This window comes from Oncorhynchus gorbuscha, linkage group LG06, assembly GCF_021184085.1.
Source record: "Oncorhynchus gorbuscha isolate QuinsamMale2020 ecotype Even-year linkage group LG06, OgorEven_v1.0, whole genome shotgun sequence".
NCBI classification, from domain to species: domain Eukaryota; kingdom Metazoa; phylum Chordata; class Actinopteri; order Salmoniformes; family Salmonidae; genus Oncorhynchus; species Oncorhynchus gorbuscha.
Window position 1 is genome coordinate 58998424 of NC_060178.1, and position 21992 is coordinate 59020415.

Consider the following 21992-nt stretch of genomic DNA (forward strand, 5'->3'; position numbering starts at 1 on the left):
ACGTAATGAGTGGTTGTTTCGCATGTAAGGTGAATTCTAGATCAGTGATTCTGAGCAGCACATTGCTGCAGGCAGGTCCCCATCAAATGTGCTGCTGAAACTCAAGCTCTGCTTTTATAACAATGCCAACATCAAGTTCACTAGTAAACCTGCCTCAGGCCCTTAAAAGCTTCAGTCTTCAGCCACAAATACCCCAAGGCGCACTGGGAATTACCAATAAGTTGTGGAATCCTGAGCTGGACCAGGACTACTGGAATGAGGTAGTGCGTAACGGCAGTAATGACAATAGTTACTGCAAAACTCAATTTTTTAAAATTGTATTTTTATTTTACCCCATTCTGTGGTATCCAATTGTTAGTAGTTACTATCTTGTCTCATCGCTACAACTCTTGTACGGGCTCGGGAGAGACGAATGTTGAAAGCCATGCATCCTCCGAAACAACCCAACCAAGCCGCACTGCTTCTTAACACAGTGCCCATCCAACCCGGAAGCACCAATGTGTCAGAGGAAACACTGTGCACCTGGCGACCTGGTTAGCGTGCACTGCGCCCGGCCTGCCACAGGAGTTGCAAGTGCGGGATGAGACAAGGATTTCCCCACCGGCCAAACCCTCCCTAACCCGGACGACGCTAGGCCAATTGTGCGTCTCCCCACGGACCTCCCTGTCGCGGCCGGCTGCGACAGAGCCTGGGCTCGAACCCAGAGTCTCTGGTGGCACAGCGCCCTAGACCACTGCGCCACCCGGGAGGCCCGAAACTCCATATTTTGACGAGTACTTTGAATTGAAGGATCCTTGGCATCAGAGGGCATCCTTAAGCCCAGGTACTGGTTCAGGGCACAAATAAATATTGCATGCTGGCATTAGCTATCTCATGTCTGACGACACCAGTGTGCTAACTAGCAGCAACAAACCCAAGCCATAGCAAAACATGTCAGTTGGTTGAATAGTGTAACGGTGTCACCCAACCTGGTCTCTGAGAATTGCGTATTATTCTGTATGTAAGTCCGAGACACTCCATGTAGTATATGTTACATATGGTATGTATTAACTTGTAGATGTCCATCACCCATTTGGTATGATATGTTACGAATTACAATTTGTGTTATATGTTTACAAATTTGCTAAACTTAGATGTTAGCCACCTACCTAGAATTCGTTAACTTTAGGGTTAAGTTTAGGTTAGGTTTAGGGATCTCCAAAAATCATTTCGTTCACTGTTCACTTGCTATTTTCACAACTTGTCAGGCAGGAGCTCCGAATAAAGGTGTGCCATGTGACTTAAGTACCCTAGTGACACCTCTGTTGTTGCCAGACTTCTGTGAAAAGGACTCGCCATCGTGAGGCCTCTGATAGTGACTCGAGTTACAGCCCTGATGACACAGACGGCTTCATCAACAACAACAGGTAATGTGCGTTATCTGAAAAGTTGTATTCCGAACTCTCCGGCTTGATAAACTAGTAGGCTAATTCCCCAGCCAAGCAGATACAACTAGTGGTAAATTTGGTTGTGAAGTGCAATAGCGAAAAGCTTTCTCCTTTCTTTAGAACAAAATGCAATTTACCACTTGGCTGTCTTATTATATCACCCTGTCACAGACCCTCCCATTCAGTACCACCTCAAGATTGCCTGCTGCAGTTGTTCGAGAGCTGTCCAGTTAGCAGCCGAACATGCAGCATAGGAGAAGACCAGCAAGGGGGCCCTCATCAGCACCGTGCAGACACCCTATCTGTGAGCGTTTCTATGAATGGAACAGTAGCCACATGTTGGCAAGTATCCAGCCAGCAACCTTCACCTGTCAGCTGCTCATCATTTGTACAAATACAGAAGGTAACGCACTTCATGACTTTGGTAACCCAATTGTGAAACAAAATGTATGTACACTGACATTATTTGGTGCTTATTTTCTACTACTTAGATGCATATTTTATTTGTATTTTATTTCACCTTTATTTAACCAGGTAGGCTAGTTGAGAACAAGTTGTCAACAAGTTGTCATTTACAACTGCGACCTGGATATACAGTGCCCTCCACTAAGATGTTAACAATCGGCCTGGAAGAGGACGTGTGTCTATATTGACCCCACGCACAGTGAGGAGGATGGTTTGTGACCACAAAATCTCCAAGGATCACAGCTGGAGAATTGCAGACGTTAGTTGGGACTTGGGGTCAGAAAGTCTTCAAAACTACGATCACACAACCACAAGTTGTTTGGGAGGGTTACCATAAGCCTTTGGTGTCATTAAACAACTAACTCAAGCACCTACAGTTTGCCAAAATGTTACTGGAACTTTCAATGGGACCGGGTTCAATGGTCAGATGAGACCAACATATAGCTTTTGTAGCCATGCAGAAAAGTACCTCATCCCCTTTGTGAAGTATGGCGGTGGATCTTTGATGCCGTGGTGCTTTTTGTCTTCCAAAGGCCCTGGACAACTTGTTAGGATACATGGTATCATGGACTCCATCAATTACCAGCAGATATTGAGTCAAAACCTGAATGCCTCTGCTAGGAAGCTTAAACTGGGCCGTGGTTGGATCTTCCAGCAGGACAATGATCCAAAGCACACCTCAAAATCAACACAAAAATGATTCACTGACCACAGAATCCAGTTTTTTGCCATGGCCATCCAAGTCCCCTGACCTGAACCCCATAGAAAACCTGTGGGATGAGCTGAAGAGGAGAGTCCACAAGCATGGACCTCGGAGTCTGAAGGATCTGGAGAGATTCTGTGTGGAGGAATGGTCTCGGTTCCCTTGCCATGTGTTCTCCAACCTCATTATGCATTATAGGAGAAGTTAAATCAAATCAAATCAAATTTGATTTGTCACATTAGCTGAATACAATAGGTGTAAACCTTACAGTGAAATGTTTACTTACAAGCCCTTAACCAACAATGCAGTTTTAAGAAAATACCTTTAAAAAAAAGTGAGGGAAGAATAACAAATCATTAAAGACCAGCAGTTAATAACAATAGGGGCTATATAACAGGGGTACCGGTACAGAGTCAATCTGCGGGGGCACCGGTGTCAAGCTAATTGAGGTAATATGTAAATGTAGGTAGAGTTATTAAAGTGACTATGCATAGATAATAACAGAGAGTAGCAGGGGAGGGGGGCAATGCAAATAGTCTGGGTAGCCATTTGATTGGCTGTTCAGGAGTCTTATGGCTTGGGCGTAGAAGCTGTTTAGAAGAAGCCTCTTGGACCTAGACTTAGGCGCTCCGGTACCGCTTGCCGTGCGGAGGCAGAGAGAACACTCTATGACTAGGGTGGCTGGAGTCTTTGACAATTTGTAGGGCCTTCCTCTGACACCGTCTGGTATAGAGGTCCTGGATGGCAGGAAGCTTGGCCCCGGTGATACACTGGGCCGTACTGATAATAATGATAATAACATGGACAGTGATGGAGACTGTAGTCAGATAGGAGTTGAGGCAGTTCCATAGGGATGGATAGAGGACTCATCTGTAAAGGTATACTCAGTTTATATGACTATAGCCTAGGTGCCAGTATGTTTACCTAACATTTGACTCCTTATACTCTTTGACATTGCCCAACAATTGTGTAGCTCGATTAGATACCTAAACAGACTGGTACCCAGGCTAGTTAAACAGACTGGTGCCCAGGCTAATATGACTAGCTGTATGTCTCTAAATTGCTCTCCCGGGTCTTTTGTGACCTAAAAACGATGTGCCCTGGTGTGACTATCTCTATCATATATTTTTGGTACTCTAGCCAGTCTAGCGTCTTTGAGAACACATTCCTATCAACTTTATAGAATGGAGCTGAGGTCTCTGCTTCTGAAAGATGAACTTATGCTTCCATTAATGCCAATTAACCTTAATGATGAATCACCCTTATGTTGCTCCGACTCCTCACTCGCTCCCGAACCACTTACGTTTTCAATTTCCTTCCCTTCTCAAGCTCAAAGCTAAACGTTTCTCCCTGCCAGAGTGCTAAGTCCAGCGCTCAACACAGATACACACCAAACGGCTCTCACATGTCATCTGCATGCAACCAGGACTGACAGTACTAGGAAGGAGAGAACGGTAGGGAGAAAGGAGAGAGCTGCTGCTGCATCTCCAGCATTGGACTGCTGCCAAGTCTGTGGCGGCGAAGTGAGCTGACCTCCCGCTCACCTCATCCAGGCAGGCACACACACACACACACACACACACACACACACACACACACACACACACACACACACACACACACACACACACACACACACACACACACACACACACACACACACACACACACACACACACACACACGCTGCCATCCATTTCATACCAGAAATACTGTATCTCCGCAGACAACATTTTACACCCGCTCCAGAGATCACCTCCTCCCAGTGGCTGTGCTGAGAGGGCCGGCCCAGAAGCTGTGCCTCTCCTCTCTAAGCCAAACTGAAGCCCCGGCCTGAGCCAAGAACAACTGGCCTATCGAATCACACTGTCATCTCGAGAAAGAAGACAGTGCAGGGACTACAGGGAATGTAGCCTGTCCATCCAAATTTAATTTCAAAAACTGTTCGTGGCAAAAGTTATTCAACAACTTTGTCTTTCTTTGGGTCCTAGACTAGTGTCTTGATTTTCCGCTAATTGAATCCTAATGCTCTTAATTTTTTTAACCATGATTTAGTAAGTCAAGTTACTGTATTTAATAACTTACACTATATATACAAAAGTATGTGGACACCCCTTCAAATTAGCGGTTTCAGCTATTTCAGCCACACCCTTTGCTGACAGGTGTATAAAATCGAGCACACAGCAATGCAATCTTTAAAGACAAAACTTTTGGCAGTACAATAGCCTTAATGAAGAGCTCAGTGACTTTCATTGTCATAAGATGCCACCTTTCCAATAAGTCAGTTTGTCAAATTTCTGCCCTGCTAGAGCAACCTGGTCAACTGTAAGTGCTGTTATTGTGAAGAGGAAAAGTCTAGGAGCAACAACTCAGCCGGGAAGTGGTAAGCTACCCAAGCTCACAGAACGGTACCGTAGAGTGCTGAAGCGTGTAAAAATGGTCTGTCCTCGGTTGAAACACTCACTACCGAGTTCCAAACTGCCTCTGGAAGCAGTCAGCACAAGAATCGTGTGTCGGGAGCTTCATGAAATACAGTTGAAGTCGGAAGTTTACATACACCTTAGCCAAATACATTTAAACTCAGTTTTTCCACAATTCCTGACATTTAATCCTAGTAAAAAAATTGCCTGTCTTAGGTCAGTTAGGATCACCACTTTATTTTAAGAATGTGAAATGTCAGAATAAATGTAGAGAGAATGATTTATTTGATCTTTTATTTCCTTCATCACATTCTCAGTGGGTCAGAAGTTTACATACAATCAATTAGTATTTGGTAGCATTGCCTTTAAATGATTTAACTTGGGTCAAACGTTTCAGGTAGCCTTCCACTGGCTTCCTATAATAAGTTGGGTGAGTTTTGTCCCATTCCTCCTGACAGAGCTGGTGTAACTGAGTCAAGTTTGTAGGCCTCCTTGCTCGCACACGCTTTTTCAGTTCTGCCCACAAATGTTCTATAGGATTGAGGTCAGGGCTTCGTAATGGCCACTCCAATACCTTGACTTTGTTGTCCTTAAGCCATTTCACCACAACTTTGCATGTATGCTTGGGGTCATTGTCCATTTGGAAGACACATTTGCGACCAAGCTTTAACTTCCTGACTGATGTCTTGAGATGTTGCTTCAATATATCCACACACTTTTCCTGCCTCATGAAGCCATCTATTTTGTGAAGTGCACCAGTCCTTCCTGCAGAAAAGCACTTCTTCAACTTGTAAGCCTCCGCCTTTTTCCTCCAAACATAACGATGGTCATTATGGCCAAACAGTTATATTTTTGTTTCATCAGACCAGAGGACATTTCTCCAAAAACTATGATCTTTGTCCCCATGGGCAGTTGCAAACCGTAGTCTGGCTTTTTTATGGCGGTTTTGGAGCAGTGGCTTCTTCCTTGCTGAGTGGCCTTTCAGGATATCTCTGTATAGGACTTGTTTTACTGTGGATATAGACACTTTTGTACCCGTTTCCTCCAGCATCTTCACAAGGCCCTTTGCTGTTGTTCTGGGAATGATTTACACTTTTCGCACCAAAGTATGTTCATCTCTAGGAGACAGAGCGCGTCGCCTTCCTAAACAGTATGACGGCTGTGTAGTCCCATGGTGTTCATACTTGCGTACTGTTGTTTGTATAGATGAACGTGGTACCTTCAGGCGTTTGGAAATTTCTCCCAAGGATGAACTTGACTTGTGGAGGTCTACAACTTTTTTTCTGAGGTCTTGGCTTTCTTTTGATTTTCCCATGATGCCAAGCAAAGAGGCACTGAGTTTGAAGGTAGGCCTTGAAATACATCCACAGGTATACCTCTAATTGACTCAAATGATGTCAATTAGCCTATCAGAAGCTTCTAAATCCATGACACCATTTTCTGGAATTTTCCAATCTGTTTAAAGGCACAGTCAACTTAGTGTATGTAAACTTCTGTCTGTGATACAGCCTGTATCAAAGTCTGTGATACAGTGAAGTCTGTAAACAATTGTTGGAAAAATTACTTGTCATGCACAAAGAAGATGTCCTAAAGAAACTTGCCGAAACTATAGTTTGGTAACAAGACATTTGTGAGTGGTTGAAAAATGAGTTTTAATGACTCCAACCTAAGTGTATTTAAACTTCCGACTTGTAGGTTTCCATGGCCCAGCAGCTGCACGCAAGACTAAGATCACCATTTGCCATGCCAAGCATTGCCTGGAGTAGTGTAAAGCTCGCCGCTATTGGACTCTGGTTCAGTGAAAATGCATTCTCTGGAGTGATGAATCACGTTTCACCATCTGGCAGTCAAACGGACAAATCTGGGTTTGGCAGATGCCAGGAGAACACTACCTGCGCCAATGAGTAGTGCCAACTGTAACGTTTGGTGGAGGAGGAATAATGGCCTGGGGCTGTTTTTCATGGTTCGGGCCCCTTAGTTCCAGTGAAGGGAAATCTTAACACTGCAGCATACAATGACATTCTAGACGATTATGTGCTTTTAACTTTGTGGCAACAGTTTTGGGAAGGACCTTTCCTGTTTCAGCATGACAATGCTCCCATGCACAAAGCGAGGTCCACACAGAAATGGTTTGTCGAGATTGGTGTGGAAGAACTTGACTGGCATGAAGAGAGCCCTGACCTCAACCCCATCAAACACCTTTGGGATGAATTGGAATGCCGACTGCGAGCCAGGCCTAGTCGCCCAACATCAATGTCTGACCTCACTAATGCTCTTGTGGCTTAATGGAAGCAAGTCCCCATAGCAATGTTCCAACATCTAGTGGAAAGCCTTCCCAGAGGAGGGGAGGCTGTTATAGCAGCAATAGGGGGACCAACTCCATATTAATGCCCATCATTTTGGAATGAGATGTTCGACAAGCAGGTGTCCACGCGCTTTTGGTCATGTAGTGCGGCTTAGTGATCCCCCAACCTCCCCACACCCACCCCATTAAAAACTTCCCATCTGTCCAACATTTGGGAACCAACATCTGATTTTCTCCCCCTCACTCACCATGCCCAAGTCAACGCGGGTGAACCCAGCTAGCTCCTTCCTCACCTCTCTCTCTCATATCTCCCCGTTCTATCTTCATCATCAACACCCCACCCCTCAACTTCCCCCTGTCCTCTGAAGAAAAGCCGGAACACACGTTAACAGTGAGCATCTGGACTGACCTCTTTTTTCCCCCCCTGACAGATACACTGGAAAATGTTCTCCGGCATGTCCTTCCACTATTCCTCTCTCTCTCTCTACTGTACCTCCATATATTTCCTTAAGTGATTGCTACCCACTAACCCACTGTCACATACATAGTATATACACTGCTCAAAAAAATAAAGGGAACACTAAAATAACACATCCTAGATCTGAATGAATGAAATATTCTTATTAAATACTTTTTTCTTTACATAGTTGAATGTGTTGACAACAAAATCACACAAAAATTATCAATAGAAATCAAATTTATCAACCCATGGAGGTCTGGATTTGGAGTCACACTCAAAATGAAAGAGGAAAACCACACTACAGGCTGATCCAACTTTGATGTAATGTCCTTAAAACAAGTCAAAATGAGGCTCAGTAGTGTGTGTGGCCTCCACGTGCCTGTATGACCTCCCTACAACGCCTGGGCATGCTCCTGATAAGGTGGAGGATGGTCTCCTGAGGGATCTCCTCCCAGACCTGGACTAAAGCATCCGCCAACTCCTGGACAGTCTGTGGTGCAACGTGGTATTGATGGATGGAGCATGACATGATGTCCCAGATGTGCTCAATTGGATTCAGGTCTGGGGAACGGGCGGGCCAGTCCATAGCATCAATGCCTTCCTCTTGCAGGAACTGCTGACACACTCCAGCCACATAAGGTCTAGCATTGTCTTGCATTAGGAGGAACCCAGGGCCAACCGCACCAGCATATGGTCTCACAAGGGGTCTGAGGATCTCATCTCGGTACCGAATGGCAGTCAGGCTACCTCTGGCGAGCACATGGAGGGCTGTGCGGGCCCCCCAAAGAAATGCCACCCCACAACATGACTGACCCACCGCCAAACCGGACATGGGGGATGTTGCAGGCAGCAGAACGTTCTCCATGGCGTCTCCAGACTGTCACATGTGCTCAGTGTGAACCTGCTTTCATCTGTGAAGAGCACAGGGCGCCAGTGGCAAATTTGCCAATCTTGGTGTTCTCTGGCAAATGCCAAACGTCCTGCACGGTGTTGGGCTTGTAAGCACAACCCCCACCTGTGGACGTCGGACCCTCATACCACACTCATGGAGTCTGTTTCTGACCGTTTGAGCAGACACATGCACATTTGTGGCCTGCTGGAGGTCATTTGGCAGGGCTCTGGCAGTGCTCCTCCTGCTCCTCCTTGCACAAAGGCGGAGGTAGCGGTCCTGCTGCTGGGTTGTTGCCCTCCTACGGCCTCCTCCACGTCTCCTGATGTACTGGCCTGTCTCCTGGTAGCGCCTCCATGCTCTGGACACTACGCTGACAGACACAGCAAACCTTCTTGCCACAGCTCGCATTGATGTGCCATCCTGGATGTTCTGCACTACCTGAGCCACTTGTGTGGGTTGTCGACTCCGTCTCATGCTACCACTAGAGTGAAAGCACTGCCAGCATTCAAAAGTGATCAAAACATCAGCCAGGAAGCATAGGAATTGAGATGTGGTCTGTGGTCAACACCTGCAGAACCACTCCTTTATTGGAGGTGTCTTGCTAATTGCCTATAATTTCCACCTGTTGTCTATTCCATCTGCACAAAAGCATGTGAAATGTATTGTCAATCAGTGTTGCTTCCTAAGTGGACAGTTTGATTTCACAGAAGTGTGATTGACTTGGAGTTACATTGTGTTGTTTAAGTGTTCCCTTTATTTTCTTGAGCAGTGTATGATATGCATATAAAATGCGAACAAATTATCCCACTACAAACTTTATTTATCCATCTGTCTGTCGTGCTCTCTTTTGAATTGTTTGTCCTCTCACTCTTTCTCTGCCTCTCTCCAAGTGTAGCCTACTGTGTCATTGTTGCTTGGCTGGCCTTCCTGTAAACTCCAAGCCCAGGAGCTCTGCTTCCTCTCACCCCCAGCTTCCCTGTGTCTTGAAGGCTCCAGGAAGTTCTACTCACTTATAATGCTTATAATCAGGATCTCGTTCGTGTGCTTATGGACTTCTGACAAATTCCTTCCTCCTCACTCGCTCTCTTATGCTGTAGACTTAACATGCCAGCACTCTATTGAGTCTCTCTTTCCAGAGAAAGCAAGGGCTCTGCGATGAAGTAGTGTAGGCCCTGAGCTGGAGCTACCACGTGGTCTATGTGGTGGAGTAGTGAGAGCCCTGTGGTGGAGATGCCCAGATTTGTGGATGATTGACTGTGTGAACACTTAAACAACACAAACGTCAGTCTACAAACTCAAAATATTAATGGGAACCACAAGATGAAGCCAGGAGTGGTGGTTTCCTGCATTCACTACAGGCAGACAGGGATGGCAGGTAGTGTCTGAATGAGACTAAGGAGAGAAAGTTTCCCTGTGGTTTCCTTTCCCACTGCCTGAAGGATGAATCAGAGAGGGAAACCACAGAGTGGCCATGAGCCTTTCCATCCTCTGTTCTCTAGCCCAGAACAGTGAGGGGGGTCAGGGCCTGACCACAGCATCTCTCCTTCTCTCCCCGACCAACCTCCCAGGGGAGTCATGTGACTTACACTGCTGTCACTACAGGACTGGCCACTATTTCAACAGTTTTCATGGGAGTTGAAGGTTACTTCTGTCAAATGTGTTGGTTTGAGTATGATATGTAACCCCTGAAGGGGTCCACCAGTAAATAAGGACGTAAACACATAAGCAAAGCAGAACACGCCCTAACCCTAACCACGTAAACATCCACAAGGACGTCATGACTCATGCCTCATGTCAATGTGGCTTGTCGACATAATCTTATTAAGCTCTATGCTTTTTTTTGAGAAGTACTAAATAAGCTGTTATAAAGCGCTAATAAATGTGCTGTGATGTTGTTATTTAGGACTGCAATGTTCATGTTGCCCAATCATTTATCACACAGGGAGTCGGGCTTATATGCTTTACATGCAGCCGTGCTGAGGGAAATGGAATTCTAGGAGTAGAGCCAGAAGTTGAGGAATTACTGCCCCCCCCCAGACTTTCTTTGTCACTCTAGACCTCTGATGCATGCTCTGTCTGTACAGATCTCTCTGTTCCTGGAACTGTGAAAGAAGAGATAGAAAATTGGAAGAGACAGAAAGAAGAGACACATTCCTTGTGCTTCTTCTCACTCAAGTCAAACATGGCTACTACACCAGGTGAACCGATGCAGGATCATTGCGAATGGAATGGATAGGTGGTGTCTTGCTGGTATTTTCCTGGTGAAAATATGATTTTTTTTGGTAGTGAAGGATCAAAGATGATATTCTCCGGGCCCAGAGGACATGTTTGGACACCCCCTTAAAATATGTAGATGCACTATTGTAAAGTGGCTGTTCCACTGGATGTCATAAGGTGAATGCACCAATTTGTAAGTCGCTCTGGATAAGAGCGTCTGCTAAATGACTTAAATGTAAATGTAATGTTTGGTTTCAAGAATGGTATTAGCGTCAAAGCCTCAGCTCAGAGGCTTTGTGATACTTGTGGGCAGAACCAAGTGTGCAGGGTCTGAACCGCCAACAGGAAATGACAGAAGTCTGCGCAGAAGCTAAAAAATAATGCTTGTTGTTAAGGGAGAATAGGGGCGCGCTCAAGCGGTTCACTTTTGTGAAGTTGATGGTCACCGCCTTTCAGTATGTTGCATTATGGTTATAAAAATCATCCGACTTGCGACTACATGAATTTGACAAAAATCATGTGATCAAAGGTCATGCAGTTTTTGATAGTTGCCTTCAAGTCACTTGCATTTGCTTCTCACCAACTGCACCAAGCAGCCATCACCTGCATTGTGTTTTTATTTTTACCCATGAGACTCTGGCCAAAGACGTGACTGAAACAGGAAACAACTTTGCGCTGATTTTATAGCTACGGGGATATAAATGAAAGTGATATTTGAGAACTTTCTCTAACCCATTGTTTTCAGTTTGTGAGTGAGTAATATGTGGTATAGGAAAGTTTATTTGGACATTTTTAAAGAAAGACATCTATAAACAATAGCAGCTATGTTGATCTGAGCCATGCTATTGGAAATAGGCAGCCTGCGGGCCGGTGATTTTTAAGTTTTTGTTTTTTTAAATGTAGTTTTTGTTGCCATAAGACTAAAATCACCAGAAAATCAGTTACATTTTTATTTAGGAAATCTGTTCCAAGTATTCCAATTCATAAAGAGCGAGGCACGTGATCATATCCCAACGTTATCAAGGTTTGAAATTATTATTTTTGTCAAATACAATATCTGTTTGGGATTCATGAGGTCAATTTGCAGTGTACAAATGATTTATAACTATGTTCCGGGCAGCCCCCATGACCATCCGTTCAAGGAAAAATAGGTCCACGGCTGAATGTAATTGGGGTTCCCTGAAACGGTGTCCGACTTTCGACTGTTGCAGATGCACCTCCCCCGACTTCACTCGCTGACTTTCATCTTAAGTCGGGTTCGTTTGGGTTACCGCTGAAACAGTACTGGGGAGGTTGCGAGTACAGCAAATTATTGCAATCAAACCACAGACCTTATTTCAGAGATAAGCCTGTCTGGAAGGTTGGTGAAAAGAGCAGAGATAACAAGATACGAGGTAGCTTCTTGTCATTGTTGCTAGCTGTCTGGCCAGCCAGAATCACAACAAAACAGAGAATTCTGCCCCATTGAAGCGTGCAAATAGATTTTGTGTCGTTGTCAGCTAACCCAGAACTAAAATCTCATGTAATTGCGTCAGATGCTCGATTAAGGTCTGGGTGGGACGAAAAATTTGCACACAGGAACAAGTTCCTTGTTTAGTCACGGCATCCCAGTATTTGATACCAGTTATGTTACATGTGTCTGTCCACGAGAGATTACCAAGGATCTAACAAAGAAAATGCTATCCGTCTTCCATCTGTGTTATTGTGACTGGCAATGTTTGTTTTGTTTAGCTCAATGGTTCAGCAAGCGTTCTCTCTGACATCAGTATTGTTGAGAAAGAAAGAAAAATCCTCCAGTACTGTAATGTTGGCACCAATCTGACACCACTGCCTCCTCTCCTCCTCCACCCCCTTCTCTCCTGGCAAGCGGAGGCACCCTGGCACTTGACAGCATGGAGCTAAGAATGGCGCGCTCCTCCGGCTCACGCAATGTGGTGTGCTAAAATGTCCTGCAATAAAAACTTGATTGGGAAGATCCCATTAAAAAAAATGAGGAAAGAGCTGTGAGCATGCCAGCCAACTGCTCTCATAGGAGAGGGAGAGAAGGAGATGAAGGGTGGTTGATGAAGGGGGAATGGAGAAATTCAACAAAAAAAAGAGGAAGGAAATAGTGATACTCTCCCCGTTGACCAATGGTTACCCTGCCACTGCTCTTTAAAAATAGAAAACGATTCCCCACAAGAACCTTTTCTATGTGCTTTTTTTTCTAATCCTGTTTTCATTTAGCATATGGTAAAGCTCTCTCTTGCTGAGTTTCCCAAACCAAAATCTATTTCCTGAATCACTCCCTCTCTCATATACACTGAATAAAAATATAAACACAACATGCAACAAAGTCAAAGATTTTACTGAGTTAAAGTTTAGGAGGAAATCAGTCAATTGAAATACATTAATTAGGCCATAATCTATGGATTTCACATGACTGGGAATACAGATATGCATCTGTTTGTCACAGATACCTTTAACAAAGTAGGGGCATGGATCAGAAAACCAGTCAGTATTTGGTGTGACCACCATTTGCCTCATTCAGCATGACACATCTCCTTCGCATAGAGTTGATCAGGCTGTTGATTGTGGCCTGTGGAATGCTGTCCCACTCCTCTTCAAAGGCTGTGCAAAGTTGCTGGATATTGGTGGCAACTGGAACATGCTGGTCCAGAGCATCCCAAACGTGCTCAATGGGTGACATGTCTGATGAGTATGCAGGCCATGGAAGAACTGGGACATTTTCAGCTTCCAGGAATTGTATACAGATCCTTGCAACATGGGCCATGCATTACCATGCTGAAACATGAGGTGATGGGGCTGGAGCATTGGGCCAGTAACCAAAAGATTGTTGGTTCGAATCCCCAAGCCGACATGGTGAGAAAAAAAGTCTGATGACGGCGTATGAATGGCACGAATATGGTCCTCAGGATGTCATGGTATCTCTGTAAATTCAAATTGCCATCAATAAAATGTAATTGTGTTCGTTGTCCGTAGCTTCTGCCTGCCCATACCAATAACCCCACTGCCACCATGGGGCACTCTGTTCACAACGTTGACATCAGCAAACCGCTCGCCCACACGACGCCATACACGCCGTCTGCCATCTGCCCGGCACAGTTCAAATCCATAGATCAGGGCCTAATGAATTTATTTCAATTGACTGATTTCCTTATATAACTCAGTAAAATCTTTGAAGTTGTTGCGTTTATAGTTTTGTTCAGAATACTTAGAAACTCTTTCCATGTTATTTTCTCTTCCCCGAAATGTCCTCTCTTCACACAATGAGAACAAGATGGATAATAATAGTGAAACATGGGGTGAAATGAGAAAAAAGGGGCAAATTTTAAAAAGGGACGAAAATGAAAGGCGAGAGTGGCGTGTGGCGGTGCTGGGGTTTTGAGGCTCAGCTGTTAGCAGGACAGGGTTACAGGGCTGTTGTCTGGATGTCTCTCATGTCCAGACTCCCCTGGCGGTGTCCTCTTTCCTGCATCCCGGTTTATTGGCTCCCAGGGCCACCTGCGTTCCTCCAAGTCACTGAAAGCACTCTGATACCCCTCACTGAGGGAGACACCGGCCCCAGCCAGAAACAACCCTTAGCCCCTACACCCTTACGCACTTGCGTAGATCTGGAAGGATTGGGTATGAAAAGCAATGTGGTGGTAGGTTCACCTTACCTGGCTTTTGATAGGCTAGTTGGAATTGTTTCCATATTGCATATACCAATCATTTAAGTGCCTAGGCGGTAGGGGACATGGGATCTTTCTGGACCAGGCCATAGTGTAGGTCTGCATGTCTGCCTGCCTGCATGTCTACCTGTCTGTCCACATGGCCCCCGACTGCCCCCAAATGAAAGTTATGTGGGAGTAATACACTTGTACACCAGACAGCCCATTAATAGCAATATGTTCTGCACTGGGGGGGGGTCATTTTCACTGGGCAATGCGTATCACACAGCCACACAGTATATCAAATGTTCATGCAAACTTGGCAGAAAGAGCACTATTTGTTGGAGTTCATAACCATGGTGTCTGCTGGTTAGGCCTAATTTGTGTAAAGTAAACCACCCCTGGGGATCTGGGTTAAGAATGTCCCCTCAACAAAGTGACTATGTGACCTGTGACCCACCAGAGAGCCCCAGTAGACGTTGAGTCCCCATTGACACCATGGGAGAGAAAAGATAGAGGGCTTTATAAACTATTGAATGAATGTTCAAAACAGCACATGAGTGACTGTTAACATGCATTTGCATAACACTGTAGTGGAGTGTTCTCTCTCTTCCTTACTTCCTAGCTCTTCTTCCTCATAAACACACACACAGAGACACATACACACACACACATACACATACAGGCAGGATAGGGGGGAGTTGGGTCACATTCCTTCCATCGGGGCTGCAATTCTGCCTGCCAGGTCACTCCCAGTTCAGTCCAGGGAAACTGGGAGGGAAGAATTTCCAATGTGAGTCCATACTGAACAGAACTGCAACCACAGAACAGCCTGGTTGTGTAAACATATGCATGTGTGTGTGTCTGTTGTTTGAACAACTGTACCAGTGTATATTTGTTTCAGCATGTGCACCAGCATGTGTAGGCCTATCCCACTGGGCACATTACGTATTTGCAAAATGGATAATTGAGTAATATTTGGTTGAGATGTTGATCAATGAGATTACAACCTATATTCACCCACTCAGACAGCCCTGTTAGTTGAATTGGTAGCACTGACACCTAGCGTCATAACATGATATGGCACGGTCATTTGCATGTCATAAATGTCTTTACAGCTGGCATAACCTGTCATAACATTGTCATGACATATTTAGACGTGTTGTGACATATTGCAGTATTTTATGGCTGGTTACGACACCTACATAAGAGGGTCAAAGCCCATAAATCCGACCAAGGCAAACCATTCCATTATACTTGTAAATAGTATGTTATATAACATTTCCTAAAATTGGTAATTTTATTATCAATCAATCAAATGTATTTATAAAGCCCTTTTCACATCAGCCGATGTCACAAATTGCTGTACAGAAACCCAGCCTAAAACCACAAAAAGCAAGCAATGCAGATGTAGAAGCACAGTGGCTAGGGAAAACACCCTAGAAAGGCAGGAACCTACGAAGAAACCTAGAGAGGAACCAGGCTCTGAAGGGTGGCTAGTCCTCTTGTGGCTGTACCGGTTGGAGATAACAGTACATGGCAAAGATGTTCAAATGTTCATAGATCACCAGCAGGGTCAGATCATTTACATTTACATTTAAGTCATTTAGCAGACGCTCTTATCCAGAGCGACTTACAAATTGGTGCATTCACCTTATGACATCCAGTGGGACAGTCACTTAACAATAGTGCATCTAAAACTTAGGGGGGGGGTGGGGTGAGAGGGATTACTTAACCTATCCTAGGTATTCCTTAAAGAGGTGGGGTTTCAGGTGTCTCCGGAAGGTGGTGATTGACTCCGCTGTCCTGGCGTCGTGAGGGAGTTTGTTCCACCATTGGGGGGGCCAGGGCAGCGAACAGTTTTGACTGGGCTGAGCGGGAGCTGTACTTCCTCAGTGGTAGGGAGGCGAGCAGGCCAGAGGTGGATGAACGCAGTGCCCTTGTTTGGGTGTAGGGCCTGATCAGAGCCTGGAGGTACTGAGGTGCCGTTCCCCTCACAGCTCCGTAGGCAAGCACCATGGTCTTGTAGCGGATGCGAGCTTCAACTGGAAGCCAGTGGAGAGAACGGAGGAGCGGGGTGACGTGAGAGAACTTGGGAAGGTTGAACACCAGACGGGCTGCGGTGTTCTGGATGAGTTGAAGGGGTTTAATGGCACAGGCAGGGAGCCCAGCCAACAGCGAGTTGCAGTAATCCAGACGGGAGATGACAAGTGCCTGGATTAGGACCTGCGCCGCTTCCTGTGTGAGGCAGGGTCGTACTCTGCGGATGTTGTAGAGCATGAACCTACAGGAACGGGCCACCGCCTTGATGTTAGTTGAGAACGACAGGGTGTTGTCCAGGATCACGCCAAGGTTCTTGGCGCTCTGGGAGGAGGACACAATGGAGTTGTCAACCGTGATGGCGAGATCATGGAACGGGCAGTCCTTCCCCGGGAGGAAGAGCAGCTCCGTCTTGCCGAGATTCAGCTTGAGGTGGTGATCCGTCATCCACACTGATATGTCTGCCAGACATGCAGAGATGCGATTCGCCACCTGGTCATCAGAAGGGGGAAAGGAGAAGATTAATTGTGTGTCGTCTGCATAGCAATGATAAGAGAGACCATGTGAGGTTATGACAGAGCCAAGTGACTTGGTGTATAGCGAGAATAGGAGAGGGCCAAGAACAGAGCCCTGGGGGACACCAGTGGTGAGAGCGCGTGGTGAGGAGACAGATTCTCGCCACGCCACCTGGTAGGAGCGACCTGTCAGGTAGGACGCAATCCAAGCGTGGGCCGCGCCGGAGATGCCCAACTCGGAGAGGGTGGAGAGGAGGATCTGATGGTTCACAGTATCGAAGGCAGCCGATAGATCTAGAAGGATGAGAGCAGAGGTGAGAGAGTTAGCTTTAGCAGTGCGGAGCGCCTCCGTGATACAGAGGAGAGCAGTCTCAGTTGAATGACTAGTCTTGAAACCTGACTGATTTGGATCAAGAAGGTCATTCAGAGAGAGATAGCGGGAGAGCTGGCCAAGGACGGCACGTTCAAGAGTTTTGGAGAGAAAAGAAAGAAGGGATACTGGTCTGTAATTGTTGACATCGGAGGGATCGAGTGTAGGTTTTTTCAGAAGGGGTGCAACTCTCGCTCTCTTGAAGACGGAAGGGACGTAGCCAACGGTCAGGGATGAGTTGATGAGCGAGGTGAGGTAAGGGAGAAGGTCTCCGGAAATGGTCTGGAGAAGAGAGGAGGGGATAGGGTCAAGCGGGCAGGTTGTTGGGCGGCCGGCCGTCACAAGACGCGAGATTTCATCTGGAGAGAGAGGGGAGAAAGAGGTCAGAGCACAGGGTAGGGCAGTGTGAGCAGAACCAGCGGTGTCGTTTGACTTAGCAAACGAGGATCGGATGTCGTCGACCTTCTTTTCAAAATGGTTGACGAAGTCATCTGCAGAGAGGGAGGAGGGGGGAGGGGGCGGAGGATTCAGGAGGGAGGAGAAGGTGGCAAAGAGCTTCCTAGGGTTAGAGGCAGATGCTTGGAATTTAGCGTGGTAGAAAGTGGCTTTAGCAGCAGAGACAGAGGAGGAAAATGTAGAGAGGAGGGAGTGAAAGGATGCCAGGTCCGCAGGGAGGGAGGCGAGTTTTCCTCCATTTCCGCTCGGCTGCCCGGAGCCCTGTTCTGTGAGCTCGCAATGAGTCATCGAGCCACGGAGCGGGGGGAGGACCGAGCCGGCCTGGAGGATAGGGGACATAGAGAGTCAAGGGATGCAGAGAGGGAGGAGAGGAGGGTTGAGGAGGCAGAATCAGGAGATAGGTGGGAGAAGGTTTGAGCGGAGGGAAGAGATGATAGGATGGAAGAGGAGAGAGTAGCGGGGGAGAGAGAGCGAAGGTTGGGACGGCGCGATACCATCCGAGTAGGGGCAGTGTGGGAGGTGTTGGATGAGAGCGAGAGGGAAAAGGATACAAGGCAGTGGTCGGAGACTTGGAGGGGAGTTGCAATGAGGTTAGTGGAAGAACAGCATCTAGTAAAGATGAGGTCGAGCGTATTGCCTGCCTTGTGAGTAGGGGGGGAAGGTGAGAGGGTGAGGTCAAAAGAGGAGAGGAGTGGAAAGAAGGAGGCAGAGAGGAAAGAGTCAAAGGTAGACGTGGGGAGGTTAAAGTCACCCAGAACTGTGAGAGGTGAGCCGTCCTCAGGAAAGGAGCTTATCAAGGCATCAAGCTCATTGATGAACTCTCCGAGGGAACCTGGAGGGCGATAAATGATAAGGATGTTAAGCTTGAAAGGGCTAGTAACTGTGACAGCATGGAATTCAAAGGAGGCGATAGACAGATGGGTAAGGGGAGAAAGAGAGAATGACCACTTGGGAGAGATGAGGATCCCGGTGCCACCACCCCGCTGACCAGACGCTCTCGGGGTGTGCGAGAACACGTGGGCGGACGAAGAGAGAGCAGTAGGAGTAGCAGTGTTGTCTGTGGTGATCCATGTTTCCGTCAGTGCCAAGAAGTCGAGGGACTGGAGGGAGGCATAGGCTGAGATGAACTCTGCCTTGTTGACCGCAGATTGGCAGTTCCAGAGGCTACCGGAGACCTGGAACTCCACGTGGGTCGTGCGCGCTGGGACCACCAGAGTAGGGTGGCCGCGGCCACGCGGTGAGGAGCGTTTGTATGGTCTGTGCAGAGAGGAGAGAACAGGGATAAACAGACACATAGTTGACAGGCTACAGAAGAGGCTACGCTAATGCAAAGGAGATTGGAATGACAAGTGGACTACACGTCTCGAATGTTCAGAAAGTTAAGCTACGTAGCAAGAATCTTATTGACTAAAATGATTAAAATGATACAGTACTGCTGAAGTAGGCCAGCTGGCAGTGGGTGCGTTGTTGACACTACACTAATCAAGTCGTTCCGTTGAGTGTAATAGTTTCTGCAGTGTTGCTATTCGGGGGCTAGCAGGCTAGCTAGCAGTGTTGTTTACGTTACGTTGCGTTAAAAGAACGACAATAGATGGCTAGCGAACCTAGAAAATCGCTCTAGACTACACAATTATCTTTGATACAAAGACGGCTATGTAGCTAGCTAAGTAGCTAGCTACGATCAAACAAATCAAACCGTTGTACTGTAATGAAATGAAGTGAAAATGTGATACAACCTGTGAATGCGACCGGGTAGTTGAGTTCTATACAGAAGACGTTGGCTAGCGTTGGCTAGCTGTTGGCTAGCTAGCAGAGTCACCTACGTTAAGGACGACAAATAGCTGGCTAGCTAACCTCGGTAAATTAAGATAATCACTCTAAGACTACACACTCTAAACCTAAACAACACAATTATCTTGGATACGATGATACGAAGACAGCAAAGACAGCTATGTAGCTAGCTAACACTAAACTAATCAAGTCGTTCAGTTGAGTGTAATAGTTTTCCCAGTGCAGCTAATCAGTGGACGTTAGCTAGCTGGCTAGTGAAGACTACGTTAGGACGGCGAAATACGATAATTACGCAATTATCTTTGATACAAAGACGGCTATGTAGCTAGCTGAGAAGAAATTGCTAGGATAAGACAAATCAAACCGTTGTGATATAATGAAATATAATGAAAAAGTTATACTACCCGTTGGAGCGACGTGCAGATGCGACCACTCGCTCCAACCGGAACCAGATAATAATAATCACAGTGGTTGTAGAGGGTGCAACAGGTCAGCACCTCAGGAGTAAATGTCAGTTGGATTTTCATATCCGATCATTCAGAGTTAGAAACAGCAGGTGCGGTAGAGAGAGAGTCCAAAACAGCAGGTCCGGGACAAGGTAGCACGTCCAGTGAACATGTCAGGGTTCCATAGCCGCAGGCAGAACAGTTCAAACTGGAGCAGCAGCATGGCCAGGTGCACTGGGGACAGCAGAAAGAGAATTAGAGGGAGTATACTTAAATTCACGCAGACACCAGATAAGACATGAGAAATACTCCAGATATACAGTGGGGCAAAAAAAGTATTTAGTCAGCCACCAATTGTGCAAGTTCTCCCACTTAAAAAGATGAGAGAGGCCTGTAATGTTCATCATAGGTGCACTTCAACTATGACAGACAAAATGAGAAAAAAAATCCAGAAAATCACATTGTATGATTTTTTATGAATTTATCTGCAAAAATGTAGCAAATCTATTCTGATTTCTGTTGTTTACTTATATTTTTCCGAGTGTCAATGGTGTGAACAGGCGCACTTTAATTCCGTTCCAAAATATACAGCACATAAAAACAATTACGTGCCAAAAACACAGAACATGACAAAAGTAAAATGCCCGACAATAATCCACAATACCAAAACAAACAATTACACACAAAGACATGATGGGAAACAGAGGGCTAAATACATGTAGTATGATTATGGAATGAAAACCAGGTGTGTGTGGGACAAAACAAATGAATATATGAAAAATGGAGCGGCGATGGCTAGAAAGCCGGTGACGTCGACCGCCGAACGCCGCCCGAACAACGAGAGGAGCCGACTTGGGTGGAAGTCGTGACACCGAGAAAGTAAAGCAGCTGCTGACTGCTGCATCCAAGCGTGGAGGTGATGATATTGAGGGAGAACTGCAGAAACAAACTTTCAAACGAGAGGAAAGTTATTGCCAGGGGAAAAAAATACATTTGAATAAATAATACTATTTCAAGTGAAATACTTTGTTGTGGTTGTGATTCATTCTTAACATCCTATTTTGAATACAGTTGAAAAAAATACACTTTGACATTCATGTAGCACCATGACCATTATGTTGCTTTACTTGGACTAAGAAAATACATTATGACCATCATAAGAAGCATTATGACCACCTTAAGAAGCCTTGTGATCATCATAATCATATAAGCCAGATAGGCCTATTCTGTTTATTATGCCCATATGTCAGTCATCACTCATCAGTTACAAAGAGGGTGTCTTGTCTTGCTTCTGAAATCTGCTCCTGCAGTCATCCTAGTCTGGTAGGTTTTGTGGGTTTTGACACTCTTATGCAGGTGCCATAACTAGCCATTAAATAATGCAATATATGTCACAATAGGTCTTAAAATATGTGTCATGGCAGTGTTATGACCAGTTATGAAAGGGGATACCTAACCACTTGCCACAACTGAATGGATTTAACCCAACTCCTCTGAATCAAAGATGTGCGCGGGGCTGCCTTAATCGACATCCACGTCATCGACACCCTCGGAACTGTTTTTATTGGGTGTTAAATGCCTTGCTCAAGGGCAGAACGACAGATTTGTACCTTGTAGGTTCAGGGATTCCATCCAGCAACCTTCCAGCTACTGGCCCAGCACTCCTACCCGCCAGGCAAGTTATGTCAGCTGTTATGACATATTATGATATGGTTATGACCATGTCATAACGTGTTCCTGTGGAAATTCTTACACACGAGACACTAGAAGTCAATCTTAATATGAATCTTTGTTTGTCAGCGCGCTGGAGAGGTTGCAACCAACTCAATGCA